This window comes from Lactuca virosa, chromosome 9, assembly GCF_052849685.1.
Source record: "Lactuca virosa cultivar CGN04683 chromosome 9, Lactuca_virosa_CGN04683_v6, whole genome shotgun sequence".
Lineage (NCBI taxonomy): Eukaryota > Viridiplantae > Streptophyta > Magnoliopsida > Asterales > Asteraceae > Lactuca > Lactuca virosa.
Genome location: NC_136434.1, coordinates 122,026,711 through 122,045,118, shown reverse-complemented (window position 1 = coordinate 122,045,118; position 18,408 = coordinate 122,026,711).

The following is an 18,408-nucleotide window of genomic DNA, read 5'->3' as shown; positions in this document are numbered from 1 at the left end:
ATTCAGCCTTATGAGAACTGCATGCTAGTACAGATTAGTCAGTATGTTAGCCAGAGTAGTAGAAGCTTGATTATGTGTACTCAATGCTCGAATGCTGCTTGCTTTGTGCTTTTAGGAGTCTTAGTTATCTTTTACTAAGTAATAAACGAATATGTTATGTTGCATACTGCAAGGACTAAATAATTTCAGAAGGTTAGGTCTAGCTCTATTTCGCAGCTCTTGTTTGAGTCCAACCGTTGTAGAGTAGGATCTTTCATTCGAAGAATTATCTAGTCTGAGTAATATGTAATAATATTCATGAGCTAGTTAGGGGAAGAAGACAGGGACTTCATATGCAGCTGATGGCGGAGAGTGAGTTGGTGATTACCCTAGGGCAAGCCTAGGATGAGAGTAGCAGAGAACAGTAGCAGTAGAAGGGACTTGGTGGAGTCAAGGCAGTTCTTGAGGAAAGTGCGGATAGATGTGGAAGGTAGTATGGGCCCGTACTACTGAAAGTAGAGGATTCGTACTCGAATCAAGGAAGGCTGGGATAAGACCAGGGAACTTGTAGTGTATGTGATCCCTCTGGTTATATTAGTATTCTGATGTCTGTTATGATGTGTTTCAGAATGGCGGTTTTGCGCCCTAGACCAGCAGTGAGTAGCTCAGGAGCAAGAGAGGGATCAGGCTTAGGCTCTGGAGCCGAGCAGTTAGATGAGCAGACCAGGGAGTTCATCTCCTCGGAGGTCACGCGCAACATACTAGACTAGACTCCTGTGATTTTTGGATCGGTCAAGGAGGGTATCTTAGAGCTTCTGAATGAGAAGCTGAGCGCGTTCCGTACTGAGATAGCGGCCATTATGGGATCGCGCACATTGACTTTCAGGGAGTTCAGAGCTTGTGGAGCTCCCGACTATCATGGGGCTCGGGACCCCATTGCCAGTACTAGGTGGTTGGCAGATGTCGCCAACGCGTTCCGCACCAGCAGATGTCCCGAGTGGGGACAAGGTCAGATTAGCGTCCTGCCTTCTGAAGGACAGGGCGAGAGATTGGTGGGAGGAGGTCGGACAGGCCGTGGGTGATGATGCAGTATTGGATGCGATGACCTGGGGTGATTTCACGACAAGGTTCAGATCCGAGTTCGCACCTGTTATTGAGGTGCAGAAGCTTGCTAGGGAGTTTCAGGACCTCCAGCAAACTACGGAGACTGTGGCGGAGATTACCGCCAATTTTAGGGAGAGGGCTCTTCTTATTCCGCAATATGTGGCAGACGAGGAGATGAAAAAGGCCCGATATCATGAGATGTTGCGGAGTGATATCCGCCAGCTTGTGAGCCGATCCAGCTGTAAGACATTGGAGGATATGATAGTGAGGGCTCGAGAGGGAGAGTTGGATTTAGATATGGAAAGGAAGAGGAAGCCAGAGGGAGTTCATTCAGGAGGTTCTGGCAAGAAGCCCAAGGTATCAGATCACAGATCTCGGAGCCAGCAGAGCCACGACCTTTGTGGCAAATGCGGCATGATGCACGAGGGGGCGTGCAAGGCAGGGAGTTCGGGCTGCTACAAGTGCGGCTGAACGGGTCACATGAGCCGAGATTGTACAACTACTACCACCACCACACCAGCATCAGACCTGTATTGATTTCAGTGCAATCATAGGGGACACAAGCGGTCCCAGTGCCCGAGCTTAGCAGCAGCAGGAAAAGTGGCAGCACCTTCTCCTGCCACCTTGAGGATTACAGATGGCCGTCAGGGCCGGGCTGAGGCACTTACAGCGCGGAGCAGGGCTTTTCAGCTTACTGCAGAGGAGGCACAAGCAGCTCCTGACGTGGTGACGGGTATGTATTTTCCTCTTACCTCTGTTTTTGATATTGTTTGTTTCTCATATTTATGTGTTTACGTATAGGGTCGTTCTTAGTGAACGACATTTCAGCTATGGTATTGTTTGATTCAGGGGCTACCCGATCATTTGTGTCGCTCGTGCTTAGCAATAGCTTTAGCAGAGCTTCGGGGGAGCTGGATTGTCCACTTGACGTGGAAATAGCAGACGACAGGACCGTCAGGGTCGCGAGAGTTCATAGAGGATGCACACTGCGGTTATTTGATGAGCAGTTCCCAGTAGATTTGGTTCCTATTCCCCTGCGAGGGAACATGGTTATAGTGGGTATGGATTGGCTGAGTTCCAATGGAGCAGTGATTGATTGTGATCTACAGTTGGTGAGGGTTTGCACTCTTAGTGGGGGAGAGTTAGTGATTCAGGGCGAGAGGCCACAGCGCGGACCGATTCTTTGTTCAGCTGCGAGAGTGAGGCGCTACTATCAGCAGGGTTGCGCGGGGTACGTCACCTATGTTATGAATACCCGAGATAAGGGTAAGGCGACGGTTGATGATGTACCGGTGGTACGAGAGTACCCAGATGTATTCCCGGAGGATTTGCCTGGGATACCTCCTGAGAGACAGGTTGAGTTTCGGATTGACCTGGTTCCTGGTGCGGCTCCGATAGCCAAGGTACCGTATCGGTTGGCTCCTCCCGAGATGCAGGAGTTGTCTACGCAGCTGCAGGAGCTGCTAGACAAGGGTTTTATCAGACCAAGCAGTTCACCATGGGCCTAGGCTGTGTGCTCATGCAATGGGGAAAAGTCATTGCTTATGCCTCAAGACAGCTGAAAGCACACGAAGTCAACTACACAACACACGACCTGGAATTGGGAGCAGTGGTCTTCGCATTGAAAATATGGAGACATTATCTCTACGGAACCAAGTGCACTATTTTCACTGACCATAAAAGTCTACAGCATATCTTCGACCAGAAGGAGCTGAACATGAGACAACGGCGATGGGTTGAGCTACTCAGCGATTACGAGTGCGAAATCCGCTACCATCCCGGCAAGGCCAATGTGGTGGCAGATGCCCTCAGCCGGAAGGAGTACTCAGGTCGTAGAGTGAAGGCACTGACCATGACTATCCATTCCCATTTATCCGCGCAAATCAAGGAGGCTCAGTTGGAAGCCTTAAAACCAGAGAACATGCTGGGCGAAGCCTTAAGAGGAATGGAAAAGAACCTAGAGATCAAGGGAGACGGAGTCTATTATTTCATGGACCGGATCTGGACCCCAAAGTTCGGTGGTTACAGAGAGGTTGTAATGAACGAAGCTCACAAGACTAGATACTCCGTTCACCCAGGTTCGGACAAGATGTACCTCGATCTCAAGAAACTATATTGGTGGCCGAACATGAAAGCAGAGATCGCTACCTTCGTGGGCAAGTGCCTGACTTGCGCCAAGGTGAAGGTCGAAAATATCAGAAACCCTCAGGTCTACTCCACCAGCCGGAGATACCTGAGTGGAAGTGGGAGATAATTACTATGGACTTTATCACCAAATTACCCAGGTCTCCGAGTGGGCACGACGCCATTTGGGTAATTGTCGACCGTTTGACTAAATCCGCCCACTTCCTGCCAATCAAGGAAAACTTCAAAATGGAGAGACTCACGAGAATCTACATCCGAGAGATAGTTCGACTGCATGGTGTGCCTGTGTCCATTATCTCCGATCGAGATAGCAGGTTCACTTCAAGGTTCTGGCAGTCACTACAGAAGGCTCTTGGGACTAAGCTGGATATGAGCACAACTTACCATCCTCAGACAGATGGGTAGAGTGAGAGAACCATCCAAACCTTGGAAGACATGTTGAGAGCATGTGTCATTGACTTCGGTGAGTCGTGGGACACCCATTTGCCCTTGGTCGAGTTTTCCTATAACAACAGTTACCACACAAGCATCAAGGCTGCGCCTTTTGAAGCTCTCTATGGCCGCAAGTGCAGATCCCCTCTGTGCTGGGCTGAGGTGGGCGACACGCAGCTTGCTAAGGGACAAGTCCCTGACAGCACTCTCACTGGTCCAGAAATCATTCCCGAAACCACAGAAAAGATCGTACAAATCCGAGAACGACTGAAAGCCTCACGAGTTAGACAAAAGAGCTACGCCGATAAACGACGAAAATTCTTAGAATTCCAGGTTGGAGACCGTGTTCTGTTGAAGGTCTCGCCCTGGAAAGGCATGATACGCTTCGGAAAGCGTGGAAAGCTGAATCTGAGATACGTAGGATCGTTCGAGATCCTCGCCAGGATCAGTCCTGTAGCCTACAAACTCCGTTTACCTCAAGAGATTAGTAACATTCATCCCGTCTTCCACATCTCGAACCTTAAAAAGTGTTTATCCGACGAGACTCTTACTATTCCTCTCGATGAGATTGAAATCAACGAGAATCTAAACTTTGTGGAAGAACCAATCGAAATCATGGATAGGGATATCAAACGAACAAAACAAAGTCGCATCCCGATAGTGAATGTTCGCTGGAATGCCAAGCGGGGACCCGAATTCAATTGGGAGAGCGAAGATCAGATGAAACAGAAGCATCCACATCTCTTTTCTATTCCATGATTTGTATTCTATGTTCGAATTTCGGGACGAAATTCCCTCTAACGGGGGGATGATGTGACAACCCGAAACTTTTATTTTGTACGCTTGGTCAACTTTATCAAACATTGAACTTGATTCCATTACCTTTTAACGCCGTTTAAGAGTTAGTTTAAGTGTTCTAAGCTTGAGTACAGTCGGGAATGAGATTAGAAATGAGTCAACAAGTCGTATAGAGACAAAACCGGGCCATACACCCTCTCGGGAGGAGTGTACGACCGTACACCAGGTGTGCGGCCGCACACCCACCCTCCAGCCGCACACTCACCCTTATATATATAAGGTGACCCCCTTCACTCATTCCTTTCATTTGGCTGCACTTTACTTTCTCTCTCTACTTTCTCTCTCTAAAAACTTCATCCAAGAACACTCTAAAGGCCTCAAAAACGTGAACTACTTCATCATTCAGCTTGTTATATTGGTAAAACACTTGAATCTAAGCCTACAACTCATAGTGTTCTTTGTGTTCTTCATCCCTTGAAGGTGTACGACCGCACACCTTCATGAGGTGGCCGCACACACCTTAAGACTCTCCAAAGTGAAGAGTTTGGCCTCCATTTGCTAGTTGGACTTGGTATTAGCACTAGAACACCTCAAAATCGACATTTCGGGCACAAATGAGGAGTGTACGGTCGCACACTCCTGTGTACGGCCGCACACCCTCTCTGTACGGCCGCACAATCCCATGTACGACCACACACACAGCCTAGCCGCACACCCTGGCCGCACACACACTCTTTTGGCCGTACACCTCCCTTGTTTGATCATATAGGGCCCCGACAAGCATTTCCAAGTCTTTAGGGTGGTTTCCCGTCATGTTTAGTCATGAAACACCCTAATTCTAACACACATATGCGTTATCACATGTTAATAGGATCCACTTCCGTACGAAACACCGGTTGACACTCAGCATTCGTAACCGATCATACACCCAGATCCTACATCCAACAGTGAGTTCATACCCCTACGCTTTTTCTGAGTTTTTCATGTTTTCAGGGGGGAATACAAGCAAAAGTACAAGGAAACTTGTGCTCAAGTATATTATTTTGTTTAAAATAATTATATGTTCAGTATGCTTTTAACACAGAAAACAGTTTTACCAAACGATTAAGAAATCAACTCGTGAAAACAGTTTTCAAAACTAAAGCAAGGAACTTGTGAATCTTGTCATAACATGCGATATTTTGCAAAGGATTTATACAAAACATAAACAGGATTTTCAGTATTATTACTTGTAAATTTGTTAGGCTAAGTTTTGAGACACGTCCTTGGTAACATTCCACCGGATAAGAGAGTGTAGGACTAACACTTGTAACCAGAATCTCTTGGAGGGAGAGCGTGACTATTGTGTATAGATCTATATGGGACTGACTATCCCGCACCTTCACTGCTAGCTACAGCGGGACGTTAGGTTCAGGGGTGACAAAGTCATAAAAAGATACTGGCCCCCGGTACGTGCCATATCCAGTCTAAGTACGGTTATGACACTCACAACCTAGATAACGAGAATTTACTTTTGTAATAATGAAACAAATGAACTAACCTCAAAGTAATAACCGATTTGATTACTAGAGGGCATTAGTAATACCCTTAGGATCTAGTTCACTACTTATTTATTAGTTTTATTTATGTAATAAGGCTAATACACCTCACTGAGAGCAAACAGGATTTTTCAGGAAACTACATCTAACGATACAAGTATGGTAGATACTTGTACACTTCATTCCAGAACTGTTAACCAACTACCAACTTTTAAGGAAAATATAGGATTTTCCTGGGATAACTCAACCTTACTTAAACAGGCTGTTAAACAAATAACGAATGGATAATCAAACATCTTTCATAAGAAAATATAGGATTTTCTTGAGAAACACTTTTCAAAGGATCAAAGAAACGTTTTTTTTACCAGAACTAAACGCTTATGAACTCACCAGCTTTATGCTGATATTTTTCAAAACTGCTTGTATTCTCAGGGCAACAATAGACAGGTACTCCTGCCAACTTTTGGAGAAGACGAAGCATTTTGGGGTCACGTCTTTTACTTTTGTTATATATTGTTATGTATAAACTATGTTTTCAAACAATGTAAATATTCTTATTATAATGTAATGGTTGTGTTTACTTCGCTTACTATGATACAACTGTTGTGATACTACACATGACGTCCTCCACCCCAGAACATTTCCGCCGTTCCGGTTTTGGGGTGTGACATTAACTTATATCCCAATTCCAGTTTCAAATACATAATTGCTAACATATACCTCAATTATAGGTTCAAACAGAGAATTACTAACCTGGTAGCCGGTGTAGGGCTTGTATTCAATAGTAGTCGTAACAGGATGTGAAAAGGAAGCCGATAGTCAGAATCGGCGGCGTTGAAACTAATCGACGTTGTTGAGCCTAATGGTGGTGTTAGACAACTAGCATGAGAATCCATGGATAGAGGAAGAAGATGCACGGGGAGTGGGAGGTGAGGAAGTCGCCAGAGGAGAAGATAATGGTCGAAATTAGGGAAGGGAGAATCTCCGATCGAGAGTGAGAGAGAGAGAGAGACTAATGATTGAGTGTGCGTGAACGAAACAAAGGAGGTTGTTCTCCTAATTTAAGTCGTAGAAAGATATGGGGATGACAAGTCGTCCCTATAGCCTTCCCCAAAACGCGCCTAATCCAGTTTCCTTCCTGCTATAACATGGTGAGACCGATGTAGCTGCAAAAGTCAAAAAAAAAAATTGTCAACTATATGGAGACGACATGTAGTCCCTAGAGGGTATCTATAGAGACGACATTTGTCGTCCTTGTAGACATCGTCTCTATAGATGCTTATTGTTGTAGTGGATTACTAGGTTCAATCCATTTCATCTAAGATATGAGATACTCCTAACAATGTACTTTTAAAACACAAAGTTGACTCACCTTTATTATCGTTACAACTTAACTCTTGCACCTCGTTTTGCAAGTTCCTTAAAGCAACAAATTACTTTTTTTTTTTTTTTTTGAAATGGCAAATCTAATCCTAAACTACACCTTAAATCCACTTATGTCCACGACGAGACTTGAACCCTCAACCTCAAGGAGAGATGTCAACACCGGATACCATTGAGCTACAAGCCCTTTGGTAGCAACAAGTTACCTAACAATCATATAATTACATTTAGATATAACCATAAACTTCATATACTCTCTTTAAAAATACTAGACGTAATTAAATTTAAGCTTAGCTTGATGGATTTACCATTTTAAAATCTTCATAATAGTAATTAGAATGTTAAAATATGTAAGTTTCGATGTCTAAGCTATAATAATTATGTTCTGTTCTTCAAAGTTGGATTAAATAATAAGAATAATGTATGATCCTTGTTCTATTATCATAAATTATATAAAATAATCTTATTTAGTAAACAATTGCACTAGAATTAATGGTATCTATGAAAACCAAATTGTCACGAATACATAAACTTAACCATGCACATTCGCATATTACCTATACACTTTAAAATTATATTTAAATAGGTACCTCCATATAGAAAATAGCCACGTTATAAAGAGTCTCATTCACGCAACCGACCCATGCTTTTGATGATCAAATAATCACAGGCTCTCTTGTCGTTTCTTCCTGTAATCGAACGGATCAAGAGGTAGGTTTCTTATTTTCTTCAAGCCGTAGGAAGAATAACCGTCTCACCATGCTTGCTTCATATTTAGTCAGAGTATCGGAGATGAAGTTAACGTCGAGGGTTGTGGAACAACAACCCATAGCCATCATACGGACAACAAGCTTGCTCTACTAACGTATCACGACAACACTTTGCCGGAATATTACCACCAAAGCGGAGATGTGGAGAAAGTCTCGATGGCTTGAAAAAATACGACCAAAATCGTAGCTCATCCCGTCTGTAACTATTTTTTGGAAACTGGTTTCCGGTGCACCCGCTTTTCCCGCCAAAAGTGAAGTCTGGAACGTATACAACATATAGGTCACTCGTCGTCGGATGCATAACTCGATCTCTTTCCAAAATGCTAGCTTTCTCTCTCAGGTTTTGTTGTTACATGCCGGTAAGCTCACCCGGAGAACAATAACAAGAATCTTGCGTTTTTCGCTGATTTAGGATCAACAGATAGGAAAATGAAAGTGGGTAGCTAGTTGTGAATATCCACCGATGTATACAACCGAAATTGATTGCAGGAAAATGGTAGCGACTTATATTCTCATACATTACTAGTTTCTAGTAACGTAACCAAATTGTTTTAATTCAATAAACGCTACAATTATTCCCCTTGAACTTTACCTTCTTAATCACAATTTACCCTAACATAACTGACCTAGTTTAATTTCTATATACATATATAAAAGTTCATATACATCCCACGTTAAGTTGGTTTAAGAACCAATTTATAACATTGGTCCCCCATCATATACTTTTTTTTCAAAAACTGCCTTCTACTTATATTTGAATATCTTTAACCCTCACTTATTATTACAGGCATATATATAATTTGCCACATTAACAACTCATCCCCACAAACATTTATTAGTTTTGCTAAAACATACAAAATCACGCTATAAACATACGTAAAGCTTAATCCTATATAACGAAAGACTAACTACACTAATGGAAAGAATTTGGGTCGTTACAGCAACGTACCACCAGGTACTCCCAACATAATATTGTTGAACCCAAAACTCCACGTTAAGTCCTTAATGCAGGAAGCCAACTCATCAAACATTAGATCTAGGCAAAAGGGGACGTCTTAATGGATAAAGTCTTTGACTTTATCCATTTGCATGCATACAAGAGGGTATAAATTCAAACTCTAGGTCCAAAAGTTTTCTAAGGCTCGAAATCTCATGCATGGCTTAATGAGAGTGACCAAGCTCAGTACTACATAGACTACACTTCAAAGATCTGGAGTAGCTCATACTCCACTAGACCAAGACTATGGGACCAAAAATGTACACAAACCCTAGAATAACAAGATTTTAGCAAATAAATCATCAAGTTCAAAGCTTTGTACCTTCTGAGGATGCTTGAGGGTGAGATACTTTTGGATCTAAGCTGCCTAGAACTTCCAAGATAGTCTACCACCTTCTTCCTCCTTCACAAGCACAAGAATACACACTTTCATGCTAAAAAAACACACACAAAGGGAGTAAGGTTTACAAGGGATGTTTTTGAGAAATCGAGTATGGTGGGGGAAGGGTATCAAAGGAGTTAATGACATTATATAGGGATAAAACCCTTAAAAATTTAGGGTGATGTACAGCAGTAGTACGCCCAGTGTACTGCCAAAAGCCCTCGTGTCCGTTTAAATGAGTTACGCCAAGCGTAACTCTAGCTTATGCCCGGCATAAGGACCAAATTGCTAACATTAAAACTTTTGGGCCAAAAATGAAAATAACAAAACAATGAATGTTACCAATCCATACCTACAATCATGCAGACATACCCCATCACAACAGGGATAAGATCAATCAGGAATCCAACACTGAAAATCTCCAATACACAATCCCGATATATCTCAGTAGTCTAAATTGTACGATCATCAGCTATAGTTACCCTCAAGGGTCGATCCAGGGTCTCACGAGCAATATTGAAATCTCCATAATAGGATGTCGACACAAAAGACCGACTTGCACCCGAGTCAAACAACACCAAAACAGGTACATAATTCACAAGGAAAGTACCTAAAAAAATCATATCATAAGTATGTACGAAACATAATTCAACATAAATGTAAATAAACACATACTAGCAAGGATATATATGGTACTGCTCTGGCCTCCTTTGCAGTCAACTTAAAAGCTTGACCACGGACCTTCGGGGCCTCATCATTCCCTTGATGCCCATCAGTGATGCGCAGGCTCGCAAGAGCAGGAATCTGAACTGGCCTCAATGCAAGTAGTGGATACTCAAACTTTATATGGTCCGCCTGGTTACAGTTGAAACAGACTCGTAAACACTTCAGGAACTCCTTCGCAAAGTTCCCCTCCTTGCCACATAAGTAGCATACCGTCCCTACCCGACAAGGACCCTCATGACCCTTACCGCACTTGCTGCAAGTGCGGCTCCTCTGACCTCCTGATCTCAAATCAATGGGTTTTACCCGCTTATGCGTCGTTTATGATTGGACTGGCCTCATATCCCTCTTCTGTGTATCCAACTATGTCTCTCTCACCTTCAGCTCCAACTCAATCTCCCTTCTCCTAGCATTGGATTTCATATTAGCCAATGTTCGGTATTAGAAGTTAGTCACAAACTCTCTGATATCCTTTTTCAGCATACTCAAGTATCGGGTCATCCATGCCTGCTCAGTGGATGTGCACTCAGGTCAGAAAATGGCTCTCTCGTAGAACATCCTGGTGATCTGAGTCATCGTCTTTGTTGTCTGTCAGAGCGACAGGTACTCCTGAGCCAGCCGCTCCCTCTCCACCAAGGGAACATACCATCACGAAAAATCTAAACATACCGATCCCATGTCAAAATGGCCTGCTCTGCAGGTGAATAGCCAGTAGTCACAAACTTTCACCAATCCTTTTCCCCCAAGCCAAGTAGGTTCAACACAAAATGAACCTTTAGATCATCCGGACAAGAGCATGTATAAAAGCATCCCTCAACATCACCGGTCCACCTCATGGCTGCAATCAGGTCCTAGACCCCATCAAAATATGGGGGCTTCATATCGTTGAACTCCTCGTACTACATAGTATCACCCCCGTCTGGTCTCGCGGCAGTAATAGTTGTGGTGGCTGTGGCAGCAGCAGCCTCCGTGACGGAAACGTAGCGCTCGTCAAACATCTCAATCATCGCGGTCTTGATAGACCCAAACACCTCCGATATAGCCTCTTTGACCACCACAACTACCTCTACGACAACGATCCTACGGATCTCATCATCACTGGTACTCTGCCTCTCTAGACATCTTCTAGAGGTCCTAACTACCAAAATCACCTCGCTCTCCTTGAAATGACACACTCACACTTATATGCTCACGATACCACACCTAAACTCCTAGGCACTCCTCCTAGGTTCATCCCTAGCCACAGCTCCGTGCGCAAGAAGTCTTTACTAATCTTGACAATGACCACACGTATATAACTATACATAACCCAGAATCGATAGACATTTGAATTAAAGATTCCACCCTAAATCCACGACCAAAAAAGGAACAGAAGTAAGGTTAAATTGAGCAATCTAAGACTATAAAATCCTAATTATGTACATCCATGCAGTATACACAAATAAATTAACAATCTTAGTTTCAACCATAACTAGACATCTAGAAGTAACCTTGTTAGGATTAAAAACCCTAATTGTGATTTGATGAACAAGATGCGGAAAATAAGAACAAACACAAATATGAAGATATGTCGAATGATCACTCGATTTATTCAATTATGAGGAACAAATTACACTTTAAGGAATAAGAATCTAACTCTACAAGAAACCTCACAATGTGGCGGCTACATTTTGCCTCACTTTTAACCCTAATAATGAATAATACATGACTATTTATAGGGAAAAGACAAGTCTTGGGCTTTTAACCTACACTTCATCAAGGGGGCCCATTGCCATCATCCATGAAGTACTTTGAAACCCTACAATCTCCCCCTCAAAGTATGGAATGTATGACAATGCTTCAACTTCCAAAACAACCATATAGCAAATAAGAAAAGATCTCGCAACGAGGAATATTTGAAGCAATCCACAAATCTTGATTCTTCAATAGTCTTCAAAAACGGCTCTAGGATATATAAACCAAGCACTGAAGTAATGTCTTTAAACTTCATTTTCGAATGTAATCCCAAAGATCTTCAATAAAGCCAAACCCGCCATAAAAACCCATTTCAGAACAAAGAAACCAAATCACTTCTTGTCTTTGAAGAGCTCCCCCTCCAAGTCACAATGATCTTCAAATAAGCTAATGATATAAGCCACCAAAAATTATCATGTAACAACCCAAATTTTAAGATTCGTAACGCCACTTGATCGAAAAAATACTAGAAGTCGGAGATATAACAAGTCCTTAGAAGAGCTCGATGAAGAACTGCTACTGTAAAGGATACTTTTCCGCAAAAGCTTTAGAAGAGCTCGATGAAGAACTGCTACTGTAAAAGCTACCTTCATAATTCTACCACAAGCTTTATCAAAAATCTTCAAATTTGAAAAGTCACAAATCCAATTTCGAATGGCCATGCCAAATTCTCCCCTTATTTATAATCAAAAACATGATTATAAAGACTTCAAATGGTCATGAGAATGATCTTGAATGGATAAAAAATTACTATGCTCCCCCGCGACAAAAAGATATAAACGATGAGGTATAAATTCCGAAAAAGTCGTGAAAATTTGACGTGATCACGAAAAACGACTTTTCGAACCGCCAAGACTTGATGGAATCTTTATTTTTTGCTGTTCACGAAAAAATATGTGCATTAAAAAAAATCCAAAACTGTTCACCAGCCCTTAAATTTGCAAACTTTTCGGAAAAATGGGCTGAAACTGTCACATTGCTGAAATTCTGGGACCGAAAAGGTAATTCTGCATCAATTTCCCCTTTAATTTTAACAATTTCGGAAATTAGACTTAAACTGTCACTGTGCTGAAAGTTTGGGGACCAGAAGTGTAAATCGGTAGTCTTCTTTCCCATTTGAACGGATGAAAGCAACACCAACAGTGATAAGTTATGATCCCAAAAAGGAAATATGTTCATTGTTCCAAATAATTCTGATCAATTGGTTCTTTTGATTTCGTTTTTCATTTAGAGACTTCCGATCTCAGTAGCAACATCCAATTTCTTATCGATTTCTAATTTTGATTTCCAAATCCAATTCCGACTGATGTCCTTGATAAATTTCGACACTGACTTCAGAAATTTTGAATACCGATTCGACTCGACAGTAATTCCGAAATCAAGTTCTGAACTGAAAGCTTTTAAGTTCCGATTCCGACCAGTCTTCATAACAATTCTGAATATGGTTCTAATTCCGAACACTTCCACTCCGATTACCTCCATCAATTCCGATCATAAAATTATCATCGCACAACATTCCTTCATTCCGATATCAGGTTCTTTTCAATTCTGAGCATTCAATTTCATCATCGTTCATTCAGTTCCGATTCCAAAAAAGATTGATTCTTTAATCTAGTTTTTCATTCTTTTGAATTCCAATCGACATGGTTCCGATCACATTCACCGTTCCAAACAAAATTTTCACAATTTCGATTTGATCTCCAAAACGCAAATCAAATCTGATTCCTTCATTGATCTCGAAAAACATTGATCATCGGAACCTAACGCTTGACAAACACCGAAATCATCTCCTCAAATCGATTACCAGATTAAACTTGATTCAATCAATAATTATCACCATCGTTATTTGTTCTTGATGTTCGTAAAAAATATTACATTCACTAATTTTTAGATCAAAAACATTATTTCCAATCATCCAAATTATCTAATTCAGACCTCAAAACATCCAAATCAATTTAGCAAATCGCACACAATCAGCGATTCACGAATATGGATTCTCAAACAAATCGACGCAAGAAATAACAAGATCGATCAAATATCGGTTACGGTATGAATCGAAAACAGGAAACATGAAAAATCCCGCACTCAATCTAGAACCCATCATTGAAAAGATTATATCATTGAAAGAATCTGTTGTCAAAATTATGAAAGGTACGAACTCAATTTGGAATCGATCAGAATATAAGAACGCTTAATCGACATACTGTTGAATCCTTAATTTGAATAAAGAATTTTGACTTGTGAATTGCGATTTCAACAACAATATAAGGGCCAAACGATGAACAATAGTAAAAAATAATGGGCTCAAGAACAATATAGGATCCAATCTATGGCTAAATCAAGGGAAATAGATATCGAAAGCAATAGAATAATATTTGATTAAACAATTGATTAGATCCAAACACTGAGTAAGAATGAAATACGAGATGGATTAAAATAATACCCAGATGACCAGTAAAATACACCATAAATCTTCATGAACAGTAGATCGAACAAGAATTTTGATTCCAAACCGCCAAAACACCAATAATCTTCAAAATCTTGTGCAGAAAATCATCAAATCAAGAACCGATACTTCAAAAATCAATAGATCTTCAAAGACCCGCTCTGATACCACTTGTTAGGATTAAAAACCCTAATTGTGATTTGATGAACAAGATGCGGAAAATAAGAACAAACATAAATATGAAGATATGTCGAATGATCACTCGATTTATTCAATTATGAGGAACAAATTACACTTTAAGGAATAAGAATCCAACCCTACAAGAAACCTCACAATGTGGCGGCTACATTTTGCCTCACTCTTAACCCTAATAATGAATAATACATGACTATTTATAGGGAAAAGACAAGTCTTGGGCTTTTAACCTACACTTCATCAAGCGGGCCCATTGCCATCATCCATGAAGTACTTTGAAACCCTACAAACCTCCTAGGCTATAAGGCATCACAAAATCCAACAACCCCATCCCAGAATTCCTCATGGATCCTTAGCCTATCAACCAACATGCATTTCTATCAGCTCAAATAATAGCAACTATAATACAACATATAACACAGATCTGGATATTTTGAGAGATCACTTCCTCGAGCTCCGACTGACTGTACACCTTGCTTCTTCCGTTAATTTATGTGAATTTCATTCTTTTTGTAAAAAGGTTTTTATAAAAACTTTCAGATCCTTAGTTTGAGTCTGGAATCCCACGGGTGTTCGTCCAATTCTCTCAAACCAAGGTTCTAAAACCAACTTGTAACATCCCAATTTTTACCGCAAAATTTTTCATTTTTAATATAAAAAACCTCAAGTATTATAAATTACAAGTCAATAAAATCCCAAGTATATCAAATACAATCATCCCAAATCAGAGTATCAAAATGTAGAATAAAAAAAATCTGCAAGCAGGAGTGTATAGTTAAGCCTATACCTTTCCGCGTTCATCAGAAGTACCTGAAACACATTTAATCTACAACTATAAGCATGAAGCTCAGTGAGTCCTTCCTAAAATATCCATACAACACAACATAACAAACAATTATGGGTTATCAGCAACCCTGTGGATTATCAACAATCTCAATGTGCTAACAGCATGCCCTATGGATTAACAACACATTTTAGGGGTTATCAGCAACCCTGGGAATTTTCAGCAATCCCATAGATTAAAAGCAATCAAATGTTATTAGCAATTCAATTTCACATATAATAACAATAAAAAATTAGGACCCAACTGGTCAACACACATAATTACCATATAGGTAATATAGTGAGAAGACTCACCTCGCGAGTAGCAACTAAAAATACAACAGCTCACACACACAGAGGGGAGACATGTACAACGAGACACCTAAAATAAAGAAGTACCCTCTCAGTCTACACCCTAAAACCCTAGTGTGACCCAAAAGTCAACCATGGTCAAGAGTCAACGTTAAAGTCAACCTTAGATGATTGTCACGTCGTAACCATCCATGAGTCACATCGTGACAGAGTTAGGACAAAACAGTCGCTGAAGCGCCCATCGTTACGGCATGACACAAAACCCGTCACATTGTGAGACCTGATTTGAACAACTTAGAGTATTAAGCTCTTAATCCTTTAAGCTAATCGTTCAATCCTTTTAAAAGGTTTTAGCCAACCCAAAGGATCATAAAAATCGTATCTTTTTAGACATGCATGTCCAATGCATGTCTTGAACACTAACTAGGTCAAAATAAAGCAGAAATGAGACTAAGACTCATGCATGGCGCCCGATTCACCATCAAACTTAAGATATGAGATTTATGCTTATCAAAGGATCTCAAAGATCCATAAAGTTGCAAACTTTATGGATTTCATGCCTTCAAATCAACCCATACATGGAGAGAAATTGTTAAAAAACCTAGATCTAGCATGCTTAAATGAGAAAGGCAAGACCTTGAGGAATTACAGAGGTCCAGAAACAATAATAGATGGTGAGGAAGAGACTTGACTGCTGAAACAATGCACCAAAGGGGCCTTCTTCTTCAAAAGGAGCTAAAAAGCACCAAAATAGATCTCAAGTTCAACAATGGAGACTATGTTCGTTTACGCAGAGAGGGAGATGATGGAGACTGAGGGAGTGCAGACACTAGCCCCTTACTTCCCTTAAATATGGCGCAAAACACGGAATTTGGGTTAACCCACCGTCACGTCATGACCAGCAAAGATGGACATGCGTTTCTGTGTCGATAGACACGTCGTGAGGCTTCCTTCCTCACGTCATGATCAAGGTTTAGTTGAGGTTTTACATCATTAATTGAGTCAAAAGTATAAAAGGATCGAATACATGAATTAGGTGTTACATTATTATTATTATTATTATTATTATTATTATTATTATTATTATTACTTTAAACGAAAGTCAATATATTTGTTTAAGAAAAATTGTTTATGTAAAGATTATTAAATAAATACATATATTTATACATAAAATAACATATAAATATAATAAATACGTATAGAAAACATATCTACACGCTTTTATACCTTAAAATATATTTTTAAAGTTTCTTACAACTAAAAGTATTTATACATATTTTTTCGGTTATTATTAGTATTATTAAATAAAATATGTATTAAGACATACAAACTTGTTCGTATTAATATTACTGAAATAGATACATGTGTAAATATATTTTTAATAAGTTTTTTCTATATATTTATTAAATTTTGTACCTTTAAAAGCGTATAATACATACAATCATAATAAATACATAGAAAAAACTTATTTATATATATATATATATATATATATATATATATATATATATATAATAACAAGTTTTCATATTCTTCTACGATTTTATATGTATTTTATTTAATAATATTAATAATAACGAATATTATAAAAATATGTATAAATACGTTTAACTGGAAAAGAAATCTAAAAATGCTTTTTAAAGCATCAAATCGCCGCCACCTGATCGTCTTGGAACCACCAGATCGCCGACGATGGAACCCTTATATGTCAAGCGTAACCGAACCTCGTTGGCCTCCTCTTACCCTCTTATGCCACGATCTGAAATCAATGGACCTGATCTCGTTGTCAGAACCAGAAGAACTGCACCATGTCGCCGAATCGCCACAGTCGTCGACCTCCACTTACCCCCTTACAGGTTTCTTTGGGTGACAAAAATCAGAATGACGAAGAGGAGAATATCAACAGAGATGCAGGTTTCGTTGGAGGCTTTAGACCCAACTCTAGGTTTCCGTCACCGACGACTTTAAGGCCAGATATGTGGAAATCAAAACATCCATCTTCTTATCTTGTTTTTAAATTTTTGATCTAAACATGCATCTCCTTATAAACCCCTAATCCAGATGGTAACTATTGTTGAGTGGAGGTGAACAGTTTTTGGCTGAGAAGAAAGTAGGAAGGAGAGGAGAAGATAGGTGAAGGGGATTGTGGGGGGCTCACTGGAAAATCGATGAGAAGAAAGTGATAGCAGCTGGGTCGGTGTGTGTGTGTGTGAAGATTATGAAGTGTTTTTGTAAAACCGATTTCACAATTTTGAGGTTTTCGTAAAACTGATTTCACAATTTTTAAGGTTTTTGTAAAACCGATGCAGTAGGTTTACTTGCCGGAGAAGACAGATCCTATGGATAGTCACCGATGTGCCTAAAAGGTTTGGATGTGTCTTTCAATTAATTTGAGATAAAGATAAAGGGTGGATGTGGGACCCATTATCATTTTAATAATAGTATAAATAATTAAGAAGTTCAATAAATTTATTAAAAAATAAATATAAATGGTATTATTGTCATTTTCTATCGGGCAAGGACCATGACTGTAACAAAATTAAAAGGTAGGGACTTATTAAATGTAAAAAGAAATTTAGGGACCAAACACGAAATTTTGGCAAACCAGAGGGACAATTTCAGTCATTTGTTCTAATAAGAAAATGTAT